Source organism: Cynocephalus volans, chromosome 13 (genome assembly GCF_027409185.1).
Source record: "Cynocephalus volans isolate mCynVol1 chromosome 13, mCynVol1.pri, whole genome shotgun sequence".
NCBI classification, from domain to species: Eukaryota; Metazoa; Chordata; class Mammalia; order Dermoptera; family Cynocephalidae; genus Cynocephalus; species Cynocephalus volans.
In genome coordinates this window covers 8,110,012-8,136,406 of record NC_084472.1, presented here as the reverse complement: position 1 = coordinate 8,136,406, position 26,395 = coordinate 8,110,012, and the positions used below count along the sequence as shown (strand labels likewise).

At 39.0% G+C, this 26,395-nt stretch overlaps 1 protein-coding gene across 2 annotated transcripts in view; it reads left to right on the top strand.

The window, feature by feature from the left end:
• Positions 1-26,395, top strand: part of PTPN2 (protein tyrosine phosphatase non-receptor type 2) — a 91,616-nt gene that overhangs the window by 25,701 nt on the left and 39,520 nt on the right. The gene's annotated exons all lie outside the window — the stretch shown is intronic.

The following is a 26,395-nucleotide window of genomic DNA, read 5'->3' as shown; positions in this document are numbered from 1 at the left end:
TGTGTTCAGCTATCTAGAAGCTCTCCAAACCCTGTGCTTTTATGGGGTTTTCTGTAAGCTTCATTACATATTCATGATTGAAGCATGGACAACTGTGCAGAAATATGATTGGATAAAAAGGGTATGATTTAAGACGAAGTGGGGAAACCCAGCAAGGCCCAGTTGTTCAGATTCTTCTTGGCCTCTCTGTGCAGCATTCCTTCCTCCTGGGCATGTGGCAGAACTCCTGCTGAAATGGGGGTCTTATGACTTATGATCAGCTAAAATAGATCAGAGCATTTGCTGCATTGGGAAGAAAAAGGAGCAGGTGAAAGGAGAGCAGGAGGTCAGAGAGTAGCATGAGCCAGGAACCATGGATGAAAACGATCACATAGATGTCATGATGTCGCATCATCCTTTCCTGAAGTACCAAGAGAAAAGCCTTCCCTTCTCCTCTCCTGAGTGAGTGCCTTGTATGCTATCTCTCCTTCCTATTCGTGGACCTCACTCTTTGTCATCACCAACGCTTCCTTCCTTATGTCTTCAGCTTCCTTATGTCTAGAAACTTTTCCCCCTTATTATATCAATGTGCTCCAGTCTCTCCATTCTCAACCCTTATATTCCACCCCAGCCCCCACTTTCTTTATTACCTACACAGATGCGTGCACGTGTGCACATGCACACACAGACTCTCACCATGCTTGCCTCAGCCCATTCATTCTTCAGCCCATGCTTCTACCCCAGCCTCCCCACTGAAACTTTCATTCTAAAATACTGTTGGCTTTCTAGTTTTCAAATGCAGTGAGGGACTTCCCGTTGGTTTCTTTTCTTACCCCTCTGTGGCTTTTGACAGTAGACCATGCCTTCCTTTCTAACACCGTATTTTTTCTGATTTCCCTCTTACCTCTCTAGCCACTCACCCATTTTTCAGGATTCTCTTCTTCAGTTTGCCTTTGTTTCTTTAGGGTGTGTCACTGACTCTCTCCTCACTAACACTTGTCTGAATGATTTCATCTTTTGTGGGTTAAATTACCATTTCTGTGCTTATGACCCCAAATCTCATCTGCAGTCTAGGTCTCTCTCAGCTACAAACCCATTTATGCAAGTCTTCCATCTCTGGATGTCCTACAGCCATCTCAAACTCAGAATGTTTCAACACTGAGTTAGCGTTTTTCTCAAAACAGTCCATTGGTCCCAACCCTAAACCTGCTTTTTCTGCTTTATTCCCCATAATCATAAGTGGTACCACTATTCACATATCTGCTAAAGCCAGGAGCTTACACACCTTTCTTATTCAGCTCTCACATCTAGTTAGTAACTAATTATGATTTCCATTTCTATAATGTATCTATTTTCTTCAAATCTGTTTTCTTCTCTGTTCGAACTGGCTTGATTCAGGCTCTTAGTACTCTTTTCCTGGCTTATTTCAATAGTCTCTAAGCTAGTCCCCTTGTGTCCATTCTCTTCTCACTTCAATCCATTCTCATAGTGTTCAGAGTAATCTTTGTATATAAAGGAAGTCTATTTTCCACTACTTTCTCCAATAGTGCTTCACAGTTTTTATGAAAAAGTTAAAGTTTTTTAGCATTGTCCTACTAGGTCTTTCAGGTTCTTACTCTTTACACACCTTTCTAGATTTTTTCTAGCCATTTTCTTACAAATATTCATTTCAGTAAAATTGAATCACTTGGAGTTCTCCCAGTGTGACTGGTTTTTAACACCTCAGCATCTTCAAATATGTCATTCCCTTCTCAAAATATCCTTTCCCTCCTATCTCTGACCCACTTCAGTCAGAGTTCTCTTTCTACAGATATCAACTCAACAACCACTTTCCAGCCATGGTGGTATTCTCATCCAATACAGGAGGTCATGGAGGTGCTGGTTCTCTTTCACTGGGCCCAACAATGTGTTTTTTGTTTGTTTGTTTGTTTGTTTTTGCATAAACCTTCTTTATTTATATAGCTGCCAACCCTTGTTTGAAATCTGATTTGAAAAACATACTTATTTCAGAGAAATCTCAGAACCACAGAGAGATTTTCATCACTGAGATGCATCAGACTGGAACATGTATTTTTTTAAAAGCTCCTGAGATGATGCTGATATACCTTTCTTTACTGATAGTCATTATATCATCTTAAAATGTGTTTCTAACCTAGTAGATACTTTACAATTGTTGGTTTGGTTCAAAAAACATTTGTTGAAAATGTCTAACACTATGTTATATGCTAAGAATACAATGATGAATATATGCACCCTGTCCTCTAATAATTTACAGTATAGTTAGGGAGGTAAATACATAATTGTGTTATAGATATCGTGAGATACTACAGTGTATTTGGTAGGCCTTAGGAGAGGTGCTCAACTCTGCCTAAGGTGTCAGGGGTGGCTTTTTAATTTTTAAAATTTAAAAAATTTTTTTATCAAATCAAAACTGATTATACATATTTTGGGGGTTCAACATTGAGATATGTTGATCAAATCAATATTACTTGCATATATATTGTTACAAATTATAATTATTCTTTATACCCCTTGTCCAATCCCACCCCATTCCTCTTCCTCTCCCCTCCACCTCTAATCACCCTAGATTTCTTCTCTCCTTCTGAAAGAATAATGGTTACTCTGTTGATTTGCTGCCAAAGTGATCTGTCCAATGCTGAGAGGTGTGATCAGGTCCCCCAATACTATCATAGAGCAGATGTCTCTTCCGTCACTATGAAATGGATTCTGTAGAGACAGACATCGTCCTCCTCTCTTTATCTCTGCTGGTGATTCTCCTTGTATCAGTGCACCCCAGTGGCTGGTGGACCACCTGCATGGTGGTTGTGGCATCTAGCCACCTTCATGGCAGCCATGGTTATCATGGTGGCTGTGGTGGGCCACCCACATGGAGATTTTTTTGGCCTGCTCCGTGGTGCTGGCAGTGTGCCTGGTTGTGGAGAGTGTCCGATCCCCAGTTCCATGCCCCAGGTCCCTGAGTGGGTCCCAAGGTGCTGGCACAGTGTGCCTAGTTGTGGGATGGGGGGGGTCCAGTCCTTGTGTCCCTAGGCACACCCCAAGGCACTGGCGCAGTGTGCCTGGTTGTTGGAGGGGTTTTCAGTCACCTTCTCCATGCCTCGGGTCCACGGCAGGCCCCAAGGTGCTAGACTGGGGTTCCTGGTTGTGGAAGGTGGGTCCTGTCCCCTTCTCCATGCCCCGGGTCCCAGCACAGGCTCCGAAGTGCTGGTGTGGTGTGCTTGGTTGTGGAAGGGGGGTCTGGTCCCCTTCTCCACTCCCCAGTTCCCCGGGCAGGACCCAAGGTGCTGGAGAGGTATGCCTGATTGAGGGAGGGAGGTTCGGTCCCCTTCTCCATGCCTTGTGCCCTTGGGTGGGCCCTGAGGAACTGGCACAGTGTGCCTGGTTGTGGGAGGGAGGTCCGGTCCCTGGCTCCATGCCCCGGGTCTCAGCATGGGCCCTGAGGTGCTGGCACGGTGTGCCTGGTTGTGGGAGGTGGGTCTGGTCCCCTTCTCCATGCCCTGGGTTCCAGGACAGGCCCCGGGCGCTGGTGCAGGGTGTCTGGTTGTGGGAGGGTGGTCCAGTCCCCTTCTCTATGTCCTGGGTCCCCTGGCGGGCCCCAAGGCACTGACGCGGTGTGCCTGGTTGTGGGAGGGGGGTCCAGTCCCCTTTTACATTGCCTGGGCCCCTGAGCGGGCCCTGATGCGCTGTCCTGGCATGCCTCTTGGGAGGGTGGGTCCAGTCCCAACTCCTTCTCTGGGTCCCTGGGCAGGCCCTGAGGTGCTGGTGTGGTGAGCCTGGTTCGGGGGGGGGGGGGTCCAGTCCCCTTCTCCATGCCCCGGGTCTCCTGGTGGGCTCCAAGGTGCTGGCATGGTGTGCCTGGTTGTGGGAGTGTGGGTCCAGTCTCAACTCCTTATCCTGGGTCCCTGGGCAGGCCTTGAGGTGCTTGCGTGGTGTGCCTGGTTGTGGGAAGGGGGTCCGGTCCCTGGCTGCTAACCCCGGGTCCTTGGGCGGGCCCCTAGGAATTGGTGGTGTGCCTGTATGTGAGAGTGGGGTCCGGTCCTTGGCTCCAGTCCTCAGGTTCCTGGGTGGGGCCCCAAGGGGCTGGTGGTGTGAGTGGTTGTAGGCAGGGGTCCTGCCCCTGGCTCCATGCCTCAGGGCCCCAAAGCATTTGTGGTGTGCCTGGGCTGGAACTAAGTTTTTGTCCTTTGCTTGCTTCTAACCTGGGGGAACTTCCTGTGGGAATCAGTACTTGAGCTGCTGTGTAGTTTACCTAAATTGCTGCTTTGCTGCTGTTTCCCTAGAGAAGGCTTTTTGTGCAGCTCAGGTCTTAATGGTTGACCTTATAGGCACTTCCGGCTCTCCAGAGATCCAGTGTGCCTGGGTTGTGTAGAAACTCTGATCTGGGCCTGAGTTTTTTCATGGAACTGCACCCCATGCAATTCTGCATTCCCGACCAGTCTCCTCTGAGTAGTCTTGTGCTGATTGGGGGGTGGATTGGCTTTCCTTGCTTTGCCCCAGTGTTCTGGTGGGCCTGTCTCCCCCACTGCCCGTGCTCCAAACACTTCCCATGGGACAGGACATGCGCTGGTCCCTTGTGCTGACTCACCAGCCTCTGAGTGGCTCCCCTTTTTCAGCTGTTCTGGCTCCTCGCTCCTGCGTGCATCCATGGGAACCCTGTTAGTGGTCTTGCTGTCCTGGGGGCCATCAAAGTCCTCTTCTCCCTTTCCACCTCCAAGTAATTCCATCTAAAGGGCACAACTGCGGCTTCTGCTGGTTCCTGTTCCATGTGCTCCAGCATTAAAGCAGCCACCGCCCAAAATGCTGAGAGCAGTTTTTTCTCTCTCTTTGTGGTTTCTCCCGCCTTCATGAGTTGCACAGGTCTCTCTTCCTCTTCACCTGAGCTCCAGTGGCCCCAGCTTGGCTGATGTTATATTTTTATTAGTTGTAAATTCGTTGATTTGTGGGAAAGAGTGATGCTGGGGACTCTCTATTCTGCCATCTTGACCCGTCTCTCTCAGGGATGGCTTTTCAGTGGATGAATAGTAGCCAGCTAGGTAGATAAAGGGAAGCAGGAAAATAATTTTTTAAAACATTTACGGTTCCAGATCCTTCTTTTCTAGATTTGGAGTTAGCAGGTCTGATAGCCTGTTATTCTAAACAATCTCCTTTCATGATTCTTACATGCCCATCTTGGCACCAGTTCTCAGACTGGTTTCATATAAAAACTACATTTAGAGGTCTGAGTATGAGAAACATAAAGGAAAAGGGGATATTTTGAAATAGAAAGAATTTGAAGAAGTCCACAGTCTTCCTGTTACTGCCATGACCCAAAGATGCCTGTGTTGTCTCATTTAACTATGAGACAGTGTGGAAGAGATGGGCAAGAACTTGGCTGGTTGAAAAGAGAGAAGAAATGTCTTTATACTACTAGAGACTACTGCCGCATTTTGAAATCTTCCTTACTATTTGCTGTACAAGTAGAAATCCCAGTCTACTATTTGGTCTCAAAGGAAGTGTCAGCAGTTGTTTAGTGAACCGTTACCTTTTTTCACCAGCCATGGAAGAGTTTGTGTGTGTGTTAAAAAACCATATAACATAAATTTACCCTCATTACAGTGTTGTTAACTATATGCATGTTGTTGTATGACATATTTCTAGTACTTTTCCATCTTGCATTACTCTATACCACTTGAACAACTGAACAACTAACTACTCCCCATTTTTTTCTTCTCCCAGCCCTTGACAACCACCGTTCTACTTTGTTTCTATGAATTTGATTACTTTAGATATTAGATATATAAGTGGAATTGTGCAGTATTTGTCATTTTGTGATTGGCTTATTTCATTTGACATGATAGCCTCAAGGTTCTCATCCATGTGAAACAGATTTTAAAGAAAATTATAGAGACCTATGATTCTGATAGTATGGCAGGTTATGTAGTCTATAGTTCATTGGTGCTATAAAACAAGAAGATTCTCAGTAAGCATACTTTTTTAATGAGTTGCTGAGTAGGGAAGAATTAAGGAAAACTTCTAGGCTTCATGCCCCCCGTCCCCCCACCACCACCATGATCTCAGAAAATGGCATAGCTACATTGAATTTTTAAAAACATTTTTATTAACACACAATAAATATGTATTTATAGGGTTGTATTAGTCCGCTTTGTGTTGCTATAACAGAATATATAGAACTGGCTGATTTATAAAGAAAATGTCGTTTATTTGCTTACAGTTTCTGAAGCTGAGAAATCCAAAGTCCATCTGGTGGAGGCAACAGTGACCCAGGGGTCTCACATTGCAAGATGGTGGAAGCAGAAAGAGCAGAGAGAGAGAGAAAGACAGACTCTCCTCTTCTTTTAAAGCCCTCAGAACCATGCCCCTGACCACCATTTTTAATCCATTCAGTACTGCAAGGTCCTACAATCTAATCACTCCTTCAAGGCTCCACCTTTCAATTACCATAATAGGATTTCCCACCCTGTTAACAGTCACAGTGGGGGCTACGTTTCTAATACATAAAACTTGGGGGACACAATTCAAGCTTCAGGGAGTTTTGTGGGGACATAATTCAATCCACTACAGGGGTACTATGTTATATTTCGATACATCTTTTTAATGTGTAATAATCAAATCTGGTTAATCAACATATTCATCACCTCAAACACTTATAACCTCTTTGTGTTGGGAACATTCAAAATTCTCTCTTTTAGCTGGATTGAAAGTATACAGTATAATCACCCCACAGTGCTATAGAACACTAGATCTTATTTCTCCTATCTAGCTGTAACTTTTTATCTGTTAACCACCCTCTTACTATCCCCCTTCCCTGCACCCTTCCCAACCTCTGATAGCCACTACATAGAAGTACTCTCTACTTCTTTGTGCAGTCACCTTTCTTAGCTCCCACATGTGAGTGAGAACATATGGAATTTTTCTTTCTGTTCCTGGTTTAGTCACTTAACATAAAGTCCTTCAAGCTCATCCATGTTGCTGAGAATGACAGGATTTCATTCTTTTTTTATGGCTGAATAGCAAGCATTCCATTGTACATATATACCATTTTCCTTATCTCTTCATCTGTTGATGGATGCTTAGGTTGATTCTGTATCTTGTTTGTTTGAAATTTTTTAAATGTTTAAAATCTTTGACACACAATAATTGTACATATTAGCTACTTTGAATGCAAATGTCTGTATCAGCTCTGAGATGAATTGAATTACAAGGAGAAATTGACAAGTCCATGTTCATGGATTTCTTAATAAGACAAAATATTTATAAAGAAATAGAAGATTTGGACAACACTACTAAGCTTAATATAATTTTAAAAAATACATAGAACCCTATATTCAATAATCAGAGAATGCATGTTCTGGGACTTACATGGACTATTTAAAGAAAGTGGACCATCCACTAGGCTATACGGTAAATCTTAATTTAAGAATTGGTACCTTACAGTCCATATTCTCTGATTATAATGCAATTAAATTATAAATTATTAATAGAAAGATAAAAATTCCCATAAATTTGGAAATTTAAATACTTCTAAATTGATCATGGGTCAAGATGAAATCATAATGGAAATTTTAAAATACTTAATTGAACAATACATAACATTTTGCTTATCAAAAGTTGTGTAAAGCCATAAAAACAGTACTGCAAAGAAAATATATTAAATGTTTATATTAAAAATGAAGGTTGAAAATGTATGTACTGTCTAACTTAGTTCAGAGTGGAAATAATGGGATAAACAAAAATGACAGAAAGGAAATAAAAAAATGTATGAGCAGAACTAGAAATCAAAGATACAATATAAAGGACCAACAAAACCAAATGTTGGTTCTTTGATAATACTAATAAACTCTAGCAAGATTGGTCCAGAAAAATCAAACCAAAAAGAGAAAGAAGAAAGCACACATAAACAATATTAGGAGAAAAAAGGGGAACATAAATATCGTTGTAAAAGGAAGTAAAAAGTGAATCTAATACTGCAAACAATTTTATGGCAGTAAATGTGGTCATTTGGAAGAAATGGAACAGATCCTAGAAAATGTATAACTTACGCAACTGACTCAAGCAGAAGTAGAGAGTCTGAGGAGTCCTATAACAGTTAAAGAAGTTAATGAATAAAAATCTTTCCACAAAGAAAACTGGTTTTACAGGTGTGTTTTATAATAACACAAATTCTCCCAGATAATAGAAAAGAGAGAACACACTAATTTTTTTTGAGTCCATTATGGAACTTTGATAGCCAAAACCAGAAAAATTCAGTTAGAGGAATAAAAATTACAAGCCTGTCTTCCTCAAGAATATGGATGTGAAAACCCTAGCAAAAGATTAGCAAATTTAAATATAGCATTGTATAAGAAGAATAATGCATCATGTCCATAATTGAGTTTATTTTATGAATAGTTTATTTTATGAATAATTTACCACAGTAACAAAGTAAAGGAGAAAAAGCCATATGATTATCTTGATAGTTGAAGAAATATTATTTAAAGTTAATTCTTGCTTACGAACAAAACATTGTAGCAAGCCAGAAACAGAAGGGAATTTCTGTAACCTAAAATAAGATGTCTAAGGGCCAGGCCGTGGCTCACTTGGGAGAGTGTGATGCTGCTAACGCCAACTCAAGGGTTAAGATCCCCTTACCGGTCATCTTGTAAAAAATAGATAAATAAAATAAAATAAGATGTCTAAGAGATACAATAACATGATAAAAACAGTTAAAAAAAATTGAGAACAAGATTAGGATGAGACTATTACCACTTCTGCTTAACATAATACTTTTGGTCCTAGCCAGTAAAGTAAGCAAGAATAAGAAATAAAAGGCGTAAGGATTGGAAGGAAAGTAAGCTGCTATTTTATCTGTTATAAAAAGCCACCGCAAAAACAGGGGCTTTGAATAATAGTCATTTATTATGGTCATAAATTGGGGGTTTGACTGGACTCGGATAGGTGGTTCTTGTTCAGGATCTTTCGTGCGGTTGTAGTTCAGATAGTGGCTGGGGCTGTGGTGGTCACTTTGAAGTCTTCCTCACTCATTGGTTGGCTGTGATCTCAACCGGCGCTATCAGCCAGAACACCTACACTTGGCATCTCTGCATGACTTGAACATCTCACAACATGGCAGCTGAGTTCCAAGAGCGTGTGTTCTTAGACAGCCAGACAGAGGCCGTATTGCCTTTTCTGACCTAGCCTTAGAGTAATACATGACTTCCACATTCTATTCACTAGGAGTGAGTCACTAAGGCCATACATATTCAGTTTGTTTTTGGTTTTTGGGGGGCGATCTGAACTCTTGACCTTGGTGTTACAAGGCTGCGCTCTAACCAGCTGAGCTAAATGGCCAGCCTCCCTCAACCCCCCACATACATATTCAGAAGGAGTGGATTAAAACTCTACTGTTTGATGGAAGAAGTTTTAAAGAATTGTGCACATATTTTAAAACCACCACAATCATAGATGGTATGATTTTCTTCATAGATAACTTCCCCATGTACAGGCAAATCAAGGGTTATTAATTATTTTTATAGTGTCAATTGTAAGACAGTAGACCAGATTATTAAAACAAACCTTTAGACATAGTAGTAATCAGAATAAGTATAGATTTAAATTTCATGGTAACTATTATGGAAATATTTAGCAGTTTTCGTTATCCCATCTAAAGTTAAAAATAAAGACCAAATGTCAGTTTAGTGCTTTACATCTCAGAATCCATTGTCAACAGCTTTTCTACTTAAAAGTTTTCTCGTTAACTGTTAGGACCTTGATTCTTTGTTCTGTCATCACTTTTTTTGTTTGTTTTTAACCTTTTACTTAAAGGCTGAACCAAAGCTATTTGTGCTTTTAATAATTTATTTTCATAGGCCATTGATGTACTGGAGTGGTCCAAGGAATAAGCACTAGAACTCTTAATGAAGAAGCTAGAATTAATTAGATAGGGAAAGATAAAACCTAAACGGAGCAGCATGATAGCTGACTTCAAGTACTTGAACTTTCATAGGGAACAAGGAATTCGTTATCCTGTGTTAAGCCCAAAATGTAGAACTAGGATTCATGAATGAATAACACCATTGGTGAATTTTAGATCAGCATAAGCAGGATCTTTCTTACTCTTAAAAGATGTTTAAACATACAAATGAACCTACTGAACTAGTACACTCGTTATTTAGGTATTCATGCAGAGTGTGGCTTTCTCATAATCAAAGATCTGCTAGAGAACATTTGTGAAGGAATTATAGAGAGTTGCATCAAATGACTTTGAAATATCTCTTGTAAGCTTCATTTCTTGCTGGTTTGTCTCTTTCTCCCCTTCTTCCTCCATTCTCTCTTCTTTCTTCTTATGCTATTGATTTCCTTAACAGGTGCAGCTCTTTTTTCTGACTGGACTGCCTGACAGTCCAGTAAAGTCCTATTCAGTCTTTAAGACATATTTTAGGAATCACTACTCTGAGAAGTCCTCGCTGTGTGCCTTCTAGAAGTTAATATTTTGATTCTGTAGCACTTTATCCATGTATTCTGGTACTAATCTTGCTGCCTTCTAATTTTAGTTACTTGTGTTTATTTTCTAGAACAGTGATTCTCAACAGGGGTGTTTACCCACCCCTAGGGGGACATCACTTTCCATTTTTTTCTTTAATTTTACAGTTAGGACATTACTAATATTCAAAAAAAATTGTGTGTAGTTTCTGTTATCTCTGAATAGTAAGATGGTAAAGAGGATATTAAAAATACTATCGAGCATCCTATTCTCTCTCCCTGAACAATTCAATTTAAAAAGCCTCAGGATTGGGAGACCACATGTGGAAGGCATGTAAGTAAGGGTGGTGATGTCCTTGAAGGGAGGCCCGTGTGCGAAGAGCAGGGGAAGTGCAGAGTCAGCACTGTGAGGCTGGATTAGCATTAGTGTATTGGTGTGCAAATGCATGGTTTTCAGTGAATACAGAACACAGATATGAATGTAGATGTGCACATACATACGTGTACTCATCCTGGCCTTGTCCACTGAGAAGTTTGGGAGCAGTGACAGCCTGTTAGCATTGGGCATGCTTAGCTTTTGATATCTAAATTTCATTCTCCACTGAGAGGAGACAAGGCTCCTTGGAGAAATGGATGATTCCAGGGTTGGGGCAGGGAAAGTATGAGAATACACTGGAATGTCTTGTAGTGCCAGAAAGTAAGGACATGCTCAGAAAATGATGAGGACATGTCAGAAGGACACAGAAGCCAGCTTGAAGCCCACTGGCCAGATCTGGGATAATTCGAGCTTCAAAATAAAAGAAGAATCCAGGAGTCTATACTGATATCTAAGAAACAAATGAATAAATCGATGGGGAATAGGGAAATTCCTACCTCCGTATAGGATGACAACTAATAAATGTTGAAATGGATACTAAACTTCATGGGTGAAAATTTGATGAGGAACAAGATATTTACATAGTCTTAAAGTATCCTTCTGCAAAATATTTATTAGCTATAAGAGGGGTATTATAACTGTACAGTGGACAAGTATGGCAGACACCAACCTTAAAGAGGTGATCATGACCAATAATCACTGATTTTGACACCTCACATTGAGATCCTGAATCACCTGATGGGATGCAGTGAGCAAAGAGCATAACTCTGTGATGAACCTGCCCAAAATGCACAGACAGCTCAAATGTAGGGATACTCTGTAATAAACAGCTGATTTGCAAGAGTCTTCAAAAGGCTAAATATGATCAGGAAAAACTGAGGAATGGTTCCAAAATGAAGGGAACTGAAGAACTGTGTTTTAGTCCTTTTGTGTTGCAATAACAGAAATACCTGAGATTGGATAGTTTATAAAGAATAGAGGTTTATTTGGCTTACAATTCTGGGATAGCTGTGTCTTGTGTGGGCCTCAGGCTTCTTCTACTCATGGCAGAAAAGTGACAGGCAGTGGCGGGTACAAGCAGATCACATGGCGAGAGGAAGCAAGAGAGAGAGAGAGAGGAGGTGCAGGGTCCTTCAAACAATCAGCTCTCATGGGAACTAATAGAGCAAGAACTCACTCAATACCCCTCCTCCCCAGGGAGGGCATTAATCCATTCATGAGGGATCCGCCCCCATGACTCAATCAGTTTGCAACACTGTCACATTGGAGATCAAATTTCCACATGAGTTTTGGAGAGGACAACACATCCAAACTCCATCAAACTGTGACATCTAAACACAACACGTGATTCTGGTTGGATTCTTTTGTTTAAAGGACACTATTGGGACAGTTGGTGAAACTTGAATGGGGTCTGGATTAGTAAAGTATCACTGTTAATTTTATGATTTTGATGGCTGTGCTATAGGTAAGTAGGATTGTGTCATTTTTTTGTAGAAAATACACACACAAAATACTCAGATGTAATAGGGTATCATGTTTACAACTTGCCACATGATTCAGGAAGAATGTTCTTTGTGATTTTCTTGGAATTTTTAAAAAATGTATTAACTTGGGGTACTGAGGCCTAACCAACACACAAGGCAAGAAAAAGAAATAAAAGGCATACAGATTGGAAAGGAAGAAATAAAACTGTTCCTATTTGCAGATGACATGATAGACTATATAGAAAATCCCAAAAAGTCTACAAAAACACCTCCTAGAACTAATAAGTGAGTTAAAGCCAGGTTGCTGGATTCAAGATCAGCCTACAAATGTCAATTGTATTTCTGTATATTAGCAATCGACACATGGAAATGAAGATTAAAAACAATATTGTTTACAGTTGCCATAAGAAAATGAATATTTTGGGAACTAACAAAACATGTACAGGACATTTATATTAAAAATACCAAAACACTAGTAAAAGAAATCAGAAGATGATGTAAATAGAGAGCGCTACCATGTTTATGGATTGGAAGACTCAAAATAGTGAAGATGTCAGTTGTCCCCAAATTGTTCTATAGGTTTAACACAATTTCTATCAAAATATCAGGAAGATTTTTAAATTTTTATTTTAACATTTACTTGCACATAATTGTGGGGTACAGTGTGTTTCAATACAGGCATGTACTGTACAATGATTCACCTAGGATAGAAAGCATAGTTTTGTACCTATTAGTCCACCACTTCCTCCTCCCAACCCCCATCCCATCCTGGCCTCTGGTAACCATTACTGTACTCTCTACTCCTATGAGAAGCACTTTTTCTTTTTTTCTATAAGATTCCATATGTGAGTGAAATTATGTGGTATTTGTCTTTCTGTGCCTGACTTACTTCACTTAATATGATGGTTTCCAGTTCCATCTATGGTGCTGCAAATGATAGGATATCATTTATTTTTGTAGCTGAATAGTATTCCATTGTGTATATATACCACAGTTTTTTAAATCTGTTCATCTGTTGGTGGGCATTCAGGTTGATTCCATCTCTAGACTATTGTGAATGGTGTTGTAATGAATATGGGATTGCAGGTGTGTTTTTGATATGTTGATTTCATTTCCTTTGGGTGTAGACCTGGTACTGGGATAGCTGGGTCATAAGGTGGGTCTATTTTTAATTTATGGAGGAATCTCCATACTGTTTTCCACAATGGCTGTATCAATTTAAACTCCCACCAACAAGGTAGGAGGGTTCCCTTTTCTCTGCATTCTCGCTAGCATTTGTTATTTTCTGTCTTGTTGATAATAGCCATTCTAATGTGGAGTGAGATGATATCTCATTGTGGTTTCAATTTGCATTTCCCTGATGATTAGTGATTTTGAGCATTTTTTAATGTCCTTGTTGGCTGTTCGTATGTCTTCTTTTGGGACATGTCTTTTCAGGTCCTTTGCCCATTTTTTAATTGGCTTATTTGTTTTTGCTGTTGACTTGAGTTCCTTATATATTCTGGATATTAGCCACTCATCTGATGTGTAGTGTGCAAATACTTTCTCCCATTCTGTAGGTTGTCTTTTCACTTTGTTGATAGTGTCTTTTGCTGTGCAGAAGCTTTCCTGTTTGATGTAGTTCCATTTGTGTATTTTTGCTTTAGTTGCCTGTGCCTTTTTGTCTTGCTTAAAAAAAACACTGTCCACTCCCATTTTGTGTTGCCTTTCTGGTATTTTTTCTTCTAGTAGTTTCATAGTTTCAGTTCTGTATTAAATTTAGTTCTTTAATACATTTTGAGTTAATTTTTGTCTGTGGTGAGAGACGGGTCCAGTTTCAGTCTTCTGCATGTGGATATCCAGTTTTCCCAGCACCATTTATTGAAGAGGCTGTCCTTTCCCTACTGTATATTCTTGGCACCTTTGTTGAAAATCATTTGGCTACAAGTGGGTGGGTTTATTTTGGGGCTCTCTATTATGTTCCATTGGTTGTCTGTTTTTATGGCAGTACCATGCTGTTTTGGTTAGTATAGCTTTATAGTATATTTTGAAGTCAGGAAATGTGGTGCCTCAAACTTTGTTCTTTTTGTTCAAGATTGCTTTAGCTATACGGGGTCATTTGTGGTTCCATACAAATTTTAAGATTGTTTTTCTGTTTCTCTGAAAAATGTCATTGATATTTTGATAGGGACAGTATGCATCCTTGTCTTGTTCCAGGTCTTAGTGGAAAAGCCTCCAATTTTTGTCCATTCTGTATGATATGAGCTGTCAATTTGTTGTAGATGGCCTTTATTGTGTTGAGGTACATTTCTTCTATACCTAGTTTGCTGAATGTTTTTATCATGAAGCGATGTTGGATTTTATCAAATGTTTTTTCTGTGTCTGTTGAAATGATCACATGGTTTTTTCCTTCATTCTGTTGATGTGATGTATCATGGTTATTGATTTGCATATGTTGAACCGTTCTTGTATCCCTGGGATGAATTGCACTTGGTTGTGGTGAATGATCTTTTTAATGTGTTGTTGGATTCTGTTTGCTAGTGTTTTGTTGAGAATCTTCACATCTGTGTTCATTAGGGATATTGGTCTGTAGTTTTCTTTTTTTGTTGTGTCTTTTTCTGGTTTTGGTATAAGGTGAATGTTTGCCTTATAGAATGAGTTTGGATGTATTCCCTCCTCTCAATTTTTTGCAAGTTTGAGAAGAATTTATGTTAGTTCTTCTCTAAATATTTGGTAGAATTTGGCAGTGAAGCCATTTGGTCCTGGGGTTTGCTTTGTTGGGAGACTTTTTATTACTGCTTCAGTCTCATTACTTGTTATTGGTCTGTTTAGGTTTTGTAGTTCTGCGTGGTTCAACCTTGGTAAGTTGTATGTGTCCAGCCAGGAATTTATCTATTTCTAGGTTTTCCAGTTCATTTGCATATAATTGGTCCTAGCAGTCTCATAATCGTTTGTATTTCTGTGGCATGTGTTGTAATGTCTCCTTTTTCATTTCTGATTTATTTGAGTCTTCTCTCTTTTTTTCTTCATGAGTCTAGCTAATAGGTTATCAATTTGGTTTGTCTTTTTGAAAAACCAACTCTTTGTTTTGTCAATCTTTCATGTATATATTTTTTAAATCTCCAATTCATTTATTTCTGTTCTGATCTTTGTTATTTCTCTCCTTCTACTGACTTTGGGTTTGGTTTGTTCTTGTTTTTCCAGCTCCTTGAAGTGTAGTTTTAGGTTGTTTATTTGGAGTCGTCTTTTTTAATACAGGCATTTATTGCTATAAATTTCCCTCTTAGAAGTGCTTTTGCTATATCCCATTTCTGGTATGTTGTGTTTTCATTTAACTTTGTCTCCAGGAAATTATTAATTTCCTTTTTGATTTCTTCTTTGATCTATTCATTGTTTTGGAGCTCATTAATTCCCATGTGTTTTTTATGGTTTCTTTTTTTTTTTTTTTTTTTTTTTTTAAGATGACTGGTAAGGGGATCTCAACCCTTGGCTTGGTGTTGTCAGCACCACGCTCAGCCAGTGAGCTAACCGGCCATCCCTATATAGGATCCGAACCCATGGCCTTGGTGTTATCAGCACCGCACTCTACCGAGTGAGCCACGGGCCGGCCTAATGTTTTTATGGTTTCTAGTGTCCCTTTTGTTGTTGATTTCTAGTTTTATTCCATTATGGTCAGACAAGGTAGTTGATATGATTTTACCTTTTTAAAATTTGTGGAGACTTGTTTTGTGAACTAACATATGGTCTGTTGTAGAGAATGTTCCATGTGCTGCTGAGAAGAATGTATATATCTGCAGCTGATGGATGAAATGTTCTGTATATTTCTGCTAAGTCCACTCAGCCTAGAGTAGAGATTTATTCTGATGTTTCTTGGTTAATTTTCTGTCTGTGCGATCTGTCCTTTGCTAAAAGTGGAGCATTAAAGTCCCTCACTATTATGTTGTAATCTAGTTCTCCCTTTAGGTCTAGCAGTATTTGCTTTATATAACTGGGTGCTCCAGTCTTGGGTGTGTATATATTTAGGATTGCTATATCCTCTTGTTGGATTGATCCCTTTATCATTATATAATGACCTTCCTTATCTTTTTTTTTTTTTTTTTTTTTGTATTTTTGTGACCGGCCGCACTGCGCTCAGCCAGTGAACACACCGGCCATCCTTATATAGGATCCGAACCCGTGGCAGGAGCACTGCTACACTCCCAGCGCCGCACTCTCCCGAGTGCGCCACAGGGTCGGCCCTCCTTCCTTATCTTTTTAAACTTTCCTTGGCTTGAAGTCTGTTTTATCTGATATAAGTATAACTGTTCCTGTTCTTTTTTGGTTCCCATTTGCATGAAATGTCTTTTTCCGTACCTTCACTTTCAGCTGGTATGTTTTTATAGGTGAAGTGAGTTCCTTCTTTGTTGGTTCTTGTTTTATAATCCATTGAGCCATTTCTGTGTCTTTTAATTGGGGGCATTTAATCCATTTACATTTAGAGTTATTATTGATATACAGGGACTTGTTACTGTCATTTTTTTCCTTTTTTTCTAGTTGTTTTATTGATCCTTTTTTCCAATCTTACTGTTTTCCTTTGTGATGAATGGTTTTTTTCTAGCAGTGTATTTTGATTTCTTGCTATTTATTTTTAGTATGTCTCTCACACATTTTTGTGTTATGGTTACCGTGAAGTTTACAAAAAACATATTTAGATTATTTTTGTAGTGGATTGAATTATTGCCCCCGCAAAACTCAAAGAAGCTTGAATTGTATCCCCCAAGTTTTATGTATTAGAAACATAGCCCCCACTGTGACTGTTAACAGGGTGGGAACTCCTATTATGGTAATTGTAAGGTGGGGCCTTGAAGAGGTGATTGGGTTGCAGGACCTGTGCAGTAATGAATGAATTAAAAATGGTGGTCAGGGGCATGGTTCTGAGGGTTTTAAAAGAAGAGGAGAGTGTCGTTCTCTCTCGTGCTCTATCTGCTTCCACCGTCTTGCAATGTGAGACCCCTGGGTCACTGTCGCCACCATCAGATGGACTTTGGACTTCCCAACCTCAGAAACTAAGCAATAAATTTCATTTTCTTTATAAATCACCCAGGTCAGTGTACTTTGTTATTAAGCAACAAAATCGGACTAATACAATTTTAGACTAATTTAACTTTCATATCTAATAAAAAAGAAAAAAAACAAAAAAGAAAAAAACTAAAGCCAACTCTGTACTTTGGTATCATCCCCCCACCACCACCTTTTTGACAATTTGTTGTTTCTAGGTACATCTTTCAGTATTGCCAATCTCATATATGGTTGTTATATTTGTTGTTGTCTTGTTAGTTTTGTCCTTTAGTCTTCATATAAGGATGTAAGTAGTTTATTCACCACCCGTATGACATTGGAGTATTCTGAGGTTTTCTGTGAATTTACTTTACTAATGAATTATGTACCAAAATTTATGTGAAAAGGCAGAGACAAGTAAAATAGCTAAAACGATTTTGAAAGAGAAAAACAAAGCGGAGGAGTCATTCTGCCTGATTTTAATACTTACTGTATAACTACAGTAATCCAGATAGTGTGGTATTGGCAGAGGGACAGATGCATAAATCAGTGGAAACAATACAAAATCCAGAAAGAGACTCACAAATATGGTGAACCAATTTTTGAGAAAGGTACAAAGCAATTTAATGGAAGAAGGATAATCTTTTCAACAGTCAGTGATGGAGCAATTAGGCATCCACAGGCATAAAAAAAGGAATCTCAAGCTAAACCTCACACCTTATCCAAAAGTTAAGTTAAGATGGATTATAAACTTAAACACTTTTAGTACAAAATGGGAGAAAATTCAGGCTCTAAGGGTATATGAAGAGTTTTTAGAAATGATACCCATAATATTAAAAAAAATCAATAAATTGGACTAAATAAAAAACTTTTGTTCTGCAAAAAACCCTGTTAAGAAGATGAAAAGATGAGTATAGATTAGGAGAAAATATTTGTGACCTTGGTGTTGTAACATCATGCTCTAACCAACTAAGCTAACCAGCCAACCCTGGAGAAAATATTTGTAAACCACATGTATGACAAAGAACTCATATCTGGAATATATATAGAACTCTCAAAATTCAAGAGTGAAAAGGAAGAATGTCTGAAAATGAAGCAAAGACAGAATGTCCACCAAACTGGAATGTTGTCTTGAGACCAAACAACGGGATAAACCATTCCATGTGGTCTTATTACAGTAACTAACATACAGTGTGCTGGGTTGGGTGGACGGCAACCCAGAGGCATATGCAGAGCTCCTCCATACCATCTCCTGGCTGAGCTCAGGTTTGTATAAGCAGTTCTTAAACAAGCTTAAGGTAACTAACTCAGATGTTGATGCAGGTGGCCAGGCCATCTTATCCCCACACTGGTTATTTAATCAATTCCTTCTTTATAGTCAGCAGGTTGTTCCTATCTATTGTTTTAACTACCTTACTCCTAGTTACTGTATAACTTTATGGGTAAAGCTTTCACAAAAGACATAACAAGTGGTAAGGGCTCAAGATGGAGTCATTTATGTGTATAGTACCACCAAGAAACAGCCCATTTAGAAAGTGGGCAAAAGATACGAACATAGAAGACGGATAAGCACATGAGCACATGAAAATCATCATTAGCCTTTAGGAAAACACAAAGGAAAACCATGGTGGTGAGAGATCACTACACACCTACTAGAACAGCTAAAATAAAGAGGCCACAATTTCCTCTTTCTTATAGAGAAACTAGGTCTCATATGAGAGGACTTCAAAAAGTTCATAGAAAAATGGAGGTAAAAGATCATGCAAATATTTCTGTGAACTTTTTGAAGACCCTTCCTTCATACATGGCTGGTGGGAATGTAATGTGTTATAGCCACTCTGGAAAATAGATTGGCCGTTTCTTAAAAAACTAAATGTACACTTAGCTTCTCTGACATAGCAATTGCTCTCCTGGGCATTTATCCCAGAGAATTGCAACCTTGTGTCTACACTAAAATGTATACATATGAATGATCATAGCAGCTTTGTTTGTAATAGCCCCAAATTGGAAACAGCCCAAATATCCTTCATTGGGCAGGTAATTAACAAACTGGTATATTCATACAGTGGAATGCTACTTAGCAATAAAAAGGAACAAATTATTGACATATACAAGCTGGATGGATCTCAAAGGACTTATGCTGAGGGGAAAAAAAAATCCAATATCAAAAGGTTACCTACTGTGTGATTCCATTTATGTAACATTCTTGAAATAATAAAATTTTAGAGATGGAGAACAGATTAAAGGGTTAGGGATAAAGGTGGGAAAGAGTGTGACTATAAACCGGTAGCACAGAAAACCTTCCTGGTGATGGAATAGTTCTGCATCTTGACTGTGGTAGTGGCTGCAGGAATCTACGTATGATAAAATCACATAGAACTGTACACACACAAGTGAGTGCCTGTAAAACTGGGAAAATCAGAATAAGGTCTGTGGATTGTACCAGTGTTGTTTCATGCTTCTGAATTTGATGACCTTCTTGAACTGGGTCCTGGGAAGCTCACTGTGCTGGGAGTGGAACTCCATGGTGAACATGGCAGGGTCCCTGGCTGCACAGAGCTAGCTTTAAGAAGAAGACTTTTAATGGCCCAAAGCCTGGGTGCTGCCACCACTCTGTAGGCTGAGGGCATCAGAACCTTGCCAAGTGGTAGCCTCGTAACTGAGGCCCCCAGCATAAGCCACAGCTCTGCCCCAGAGCGCTTCTGCTGGGGCAGGAGGGAGGAGCGGAAGTGTGCAGCAGGGAAGGTGCTGAGTCACAGGAGACATGGCACGTCTTCAGGACCATCAGCTATACTCAGAATTGGGCAAGGGCATGGTTGTTTATGTATTAAATACAGATAGATGATGAAGTAGAATTTTGTAATTCCTGTAAAATTTTAAGGTGAAGTAGGAATTACCAAGGAATTTTGTACTTGACTCTCTTAGTGTATTATGGAGTATCGGTCTGAAAATAATAAAGAAGGACTGGTCCAGACAACTGTTCCATCTTACAGACAAGAAAACAGACCCCAGAAAACTCAAGACTAGGATGTTATCATAGGGTTCTAGTGTCTGAGTAACTCGGATACCAGCAGTGTTTCTCAAAAGGTTACCCTTTTCTGTGTAAGTCACAGTTGTGTCCAAAATCATGTAGGTTGGCAGAGCCTGAACAGGTATCAGAGTCCACATCTTTGGACCCCTCTAATCTCTCCTCCCCCATTTTCTTTCACCTACAGCACAAAATTCCAGATACCTGTACTAACAAGTTCTGAAGTTTCTGCGCTTTTTTTTTTTTTTGCTGAATTAGTTTATTCTTGAGAAAATCAGTTAACATTGTTAATAATTTCCTGCTTATGTTTCAAAATGGGTTAATAGTGATTTGTCATGCTAAAAAAATCTACCACCATTTAACAATTTAGAAATGTGAAAATCATCTCAATTATTATATAAACAGTGTTTGAAAACCTGCCAACTTAAATTGTTATAACACTGCACAGGTAGGCACTATGGGAAAATGGAAGTAGAGACCTTTTCCTCGATGAACAAATCAGTCCAGGATTTCTGGACTTTCTGAACTAAACCGCATACTGCTCCTCAGTGCTCAAAGCCACATTCCACGTGTCCCTCAGATATGCTAGGAATGTCCCCACCTTAGGCATTCGCTTTTCTCTGTGCGGGGAACACTCTTAACCAAAATATCCCTATGACTGACACCCTCCAAGTCTCTGCTTAAATGTCACTGTCTCAATGAGGCCCACCTTGGCCAGCCTGTTGAGAATTGCAGCCTGCGCCTCTCCCCAGCATTGCTAGTTCCCTCTCTGGTCTTTCTCACAGCATGTATTACTGCGCAACACACACTTAGTTGTTTTGCTTATCGCCCTCTCCCTTTCTGCAAAAGTTAGGTACATGAGAGTGTGGATGGGTCATAAGTGCCTAGAACATAGAAGGTGTTTGTATGGTGTCTCACAGACTTTTGGATGTAAGGAAAGTAACATTCTTTTCCCCACTACCCTCTACTCTCAATCTTTAAAAGCTCTACCTCTCCTAAAAGCAGAGATTCTGAGTATCAGGGAAAATGATGGATGCTTACTGGTTATTTTAAAGTGAAGTTTTTGTCTTATTTTATACAGGCTATCAAAGAGGAAAGATGCCCATTTTCCAAACTACATTAATGAACTTTACTCATTTCGTAAAGATACTTCCCAAGTATTCTTTTTGATTGCAGAGACTCTTGGGGACAGGCTAAAGAGGCCTTTTTCAATTGGAGATACGTGGAATCAGAATTTAATAAGTAACATTGTCCTGTCAAGTTTGGGAACTTGAAATCATGATGGACTGAAAGAGATTGAAGACTTCAAGACAGTCAACCTAGTGTGTGGAAGTAGTTGAACCTACTGGATGTTTCCAAAACAACATAAACTTTATTAGCAAGGCACCTTGGAAATATTCGATGAGTAACTCTTTCCATTTTACTGCCACTACTTGGTTAAGGCCTCGTCACCTCTCGATTAACCTCTCAGTATATCAATGAATGGAATTGTCTTCCTCTTTGTTCCAGTCCACCCTCTGTGACACTAGGAATTACTTTCCTGGAAATCAAATGTGTGTACCTATCCTTTAAAGAAATTCATTGGGGTCCGTTGGTTGCTCGTGCCTGTAAGACAGCTTACAAGGCCCTTCAGAGTCTACCCTCAAGATATTGCGGGACCTGTCTGTCATTTACCTAGCTCTTCATTCTTTCCAAATTTGCCACTCCTTCATGATATGCTGTTTCCTTTATTCCTCTTTATGTGCACTCCTTCTGCTGAAATTTCCCTTTTCCTTCCTCACCTATGTAGCAAAGCCTGTTCATCTCACTAGGCCTTCTTGGGCATAATTTGGTCAAGCTTCTTCCAACAATAATGTAATAAAGTATTATACTCAGAGTTACTACATAATAGAGTTTTGGGTTTTTTTCCTTTTAAAAAGCTTTAAACAAATAATAGCTTTATGTCCCTGTTGCCTGACTCTTAAAATATGTTAAAATATGACTAAAAATTGTGTATGGGTTCTGAAGGTATTCAGTGTAAAGAACAGAACAGACCATGGTGGAGGGGGTTCCATCAGAGCGACTGTGTGGAGAAGATACACCATAGGCTGCATCCTCAAGGAAGTGGGGTTTCTGTGAGAGATGAGATAGAAATCAGAGCCGAGGTGAAGAACAGTCTGAAAGGTGATGCCAGGAAGAATTTACGGTATGTGGAAAGGATAATAAAGACACCAACTTGGATGCATCAGATAAAGACAATGTAGTGTGGAAAGTATGCGGTCTCTTAAATTGCACCGACCTAGGTTTGAATCACCCTTTGTGCTTCTCGAGTGTGTTAGCATAGACTGATGACTTAACTTCAGTAAAATGAGCCTGATAATGTCCACTTCATAGGGTTGTGAGGATCAAGAGACATAATCCAATAAGATGTGTCATATAATACTTAACACGTCATCGGCACTAAATTATCCTCTACAGTAGTTCTAGTTGGTTATGTGGCCAATGAGAAACCATTCATCAAATAGCAGTTTCTTTGCAGGGGAAGCAATTGAAATGTTAATACTCTATGTATACTAAAGTTTGTGATGCTTCTACATTAATGTAATAGAGTTTATGGTGACCACAGTTTTAGTTCTAGCTTCGCTTTTGGCTCATTGCTCAGTTCATGAAAGAAAATTCATAATATTTCTTCCTCAACTATTTTACTTTTAAGGTTGAAGAGAGTTTGATGTCTGTAAAATGCTTTAAGTTCTTTTCAGGGAAATACCATATAAGTATAGCCGTTACTATTGGAAAACTTACTATTTACCCTTGATTGAGAAAAGGAGAATTTAAGGGGAAAATTCAACTGTTAATGCTGTACTATTAGAATTGGTCTTCTCCTTGCTCAATTTATAAGTTAAGTATTTTTTTTGTCTTTTTCGCGACCGGTACTCAGCCAGTGAGTGCACCGGCCATTCCTATATGGGATCCGAACCCGCAGCGGGAGCGTTGCTGCACTCCCAGTGCCGCACTCTCCTGAGTGCGCCACGGGCTCGGCCTTAAGTTAAGTATTCTTGATCTCTGCCTTAGTTGTAACCTGTTGAGCATAGTTATGATGAATGTGAACCCTCTTTCCTATTTGCCCTGGAAAACTTTCTAAAATGAGATGTCCTTACAATAATGATGAATTAGGTAAAGTAGGGGTTTTTTAAAAAAAAAAGTTTATTATGACACTACTGAAAGAGGAAGTTAATTGTATTGTCAGCTCAGGCCACAGCTAGAGCTAGTCATTTCTTGAGAGATGAAGTCATTTCTCAGAAAACATACTGTTTGTGGGTGGGAGGTGAAGTGACTCGTCATCAGAAGTTGGTTTAATTTTTATCCAACTTATAAACCACAGCTCTATTTCAGTATTGCATTTCTTCATTCACTCAGTGAAAAGGATTAAGAGCAGATGATGCCATTTAGAAAAAAGAATATGTTCTTTATAGTTCTGCTACTGTTATCATTAGATGTTGAGAAATAAGATTTCCTATGAAAGTGTGGTTTGTTTGCTTTTGTGGTATATCATGCAATACAATTTGAACTACCTTTATTCTTCTCCCCGTACTGGATCCTTTAAAAGGTAGGAAAGAAGGAGATAACCATAGACTTAAAATGACGACAAAGGACTGTGGGCTTTGGGACTTACCTAGCCCAAAGGTTATGGGATACTGACATTTTGATAATCATAATCTCATGTCAGAGGTTCCTGGGGAGAATAAACTGTGAAAGAGGAGAAAGCAAGTAACTTTCTGTTCTTTTCTAATTCAGAAGTCAAAAGTTTGGTTCAGAATAGACAGTTGACAGAGTTTGGGCTGGCTGAAGGTGCTGGAGTGAGGCATGAGACAGTCGTTCTCACAGCCTCTATAACCACACGTTAAGGGACTCTTGATTGGAGAAGAGGCTGTGTCCTCCTCTGCTGTGTTTGCTAAAGAATATAAGTTATAAGATAGTTTCACTAAGCAAACTGTGTATATTATCTTTTTAGATAGCTATTTTAAGGTGATGTGTTTTAGTTAACACAGACACTCTTGTTTTTTTTCTCTACAGTCTCTTCTGAATCAAAAAGTTATATATGTTAATTTTTGTTAAGATTTTTGATAAAACAGGAGAATTAAACAGCTCGTGAGGTAGGTATATATTTGAGAGCTTTGTTTTAAATCAGTTTAGAGAAGAAAATACAAGTTCAACTAAACATTTGTAGCCAGTTCTAAGAAGCTGTAGAATTTTCCAAGGACTACCTTGCCTTTTTAGTTTTATCTGCTAGCAAAATTAAAAAATAATTTTCCTCAGAAAATTCACAGTGTTCCTCTGCTTTTGCTTACCCTGTATAAATTAATGTTAGATAGGAAACAAAGTCCTGCCTGGAGCTGGGACCTGCAGGACACCAAGTGCCTTTTAGATAATACCCTGTTCCCCAAGGCTCCAGGAGTGGGTCTGCGCTTTTATCCTGGCTTATGATTACTGTGTTTATATTGGAGTAACACCTGGTGTAGATTTTAAAGATTGAGAGAAAATAACAGTGAATTCTTTTAGTTCAAAGTCTTGAGAACAAGTAACAAATACTGTACTCTTAAAACCAAACTGTTGGAAGGTCTTTCTCCAGGCTTATTTCCTTCATAGCTGTGCAAGGATCTGGCATGGGCACCATGTAGGATAACGAATTCCCAGGGCCTGTGAGATGCGCCTTCCGGTCTTTATGGGTTTTAGTGCACGTTGCTCAAATGGCTGTTTTCAGTTGTGCAATAGATATGAGTGGCCTTGGGTTTGTGTTCTTTCTGTGATTACAACATGAGGAAATACATTCCGTTGGTGTGATATTTTGGTGGAACTTGAATTTTAGAGATTGTGTGACGTTCATGCATTTTTCTGTTGGTATGTTATCTAGGAAGTATACATATGGTCTTTATTTTGTTAGTTAGGTAGCTGACCTTTTTACCGTCTCACATAACAGTTAAAGGGTGATTAAACTGTTTAAAAAAAAAAAAAAAGTGACTGTTAAAAAAGTGCTTGCTGACGTCATCTTTCCGAGAACCACTGGTATATGTGATTTACTATAACAAGATCTTAGTTTTTCCTGTTGGCAAATGACATGTAATATTTACAGAGGTCTTGGGTTCAGTCCAGCAGAAACATCTCAGATAAATTGATGTGTGAAACTAAAGCCATTTAACATTTTCTTTTCTATGGAGATAATATAAACAGTTTTTTAGTTTAAAAGTGGATAGAGAGTGGATATTTAGTATAGGTTTCCTTGAACGGAACAGCATATAATAGAATGTATTCTCTAGAGCTAAATATCAGATGTCATGTTTTCAATTTATAATTCAGTTGTATGCTTCCAGCAGTTGTATGTTTAGGATTCTGAGTTAATATTAATTCTGTTGTTTGTATGTGCTTTTCCTCCTTGAGTCATGCTTCTGTTCCTTTCCCATCTAAACTATATAAGGTCAAATTTTGTATTTCACATATTTAAATTAGCATAAATTCTAAATCTATGAGATTTTTACTTTTAAAAAATAGCTGTTAACACAGTCTAAGTAATGAAGCATCTTTAGTCGTCTTTTAAAGGATACAGTCAGAATATTCCAACTATATTGAAGCAGTTTTTAGCACTAGTTGAAAGCATATCTATTAAGAAATGAAGAAAATACAGTTTCCCTGGAAATCTAGCCTCATCCATTTGAGGCCATTTATCTTTTTGTAGGTACACTAGTCAGTTCTTAGGCACTGAGAATCTAAATGATCCTTTTACTTTCAGGAAGGTAAGTGCATTGTTCGTTTTACTGTGTCTCACTTTTTGGTTGATTTGTCAAGTTAAAGCAACTAATGTACTATAGACAGAAGCACTTCTCTTCCAGTGTCACAGTAACCAACAAGATTTTACATTTTGTTCTTACTAAAAAAAAATAGGGAATAATTTAGGATTTGTCTCAACTCTCCTATGGTGTCATTTTTTCTTTGTTTTGTTTTTTCTATCCTTTTATAAATACCTAGCACATTAATGTTAAGGAAAATGACAAATTTGAAATG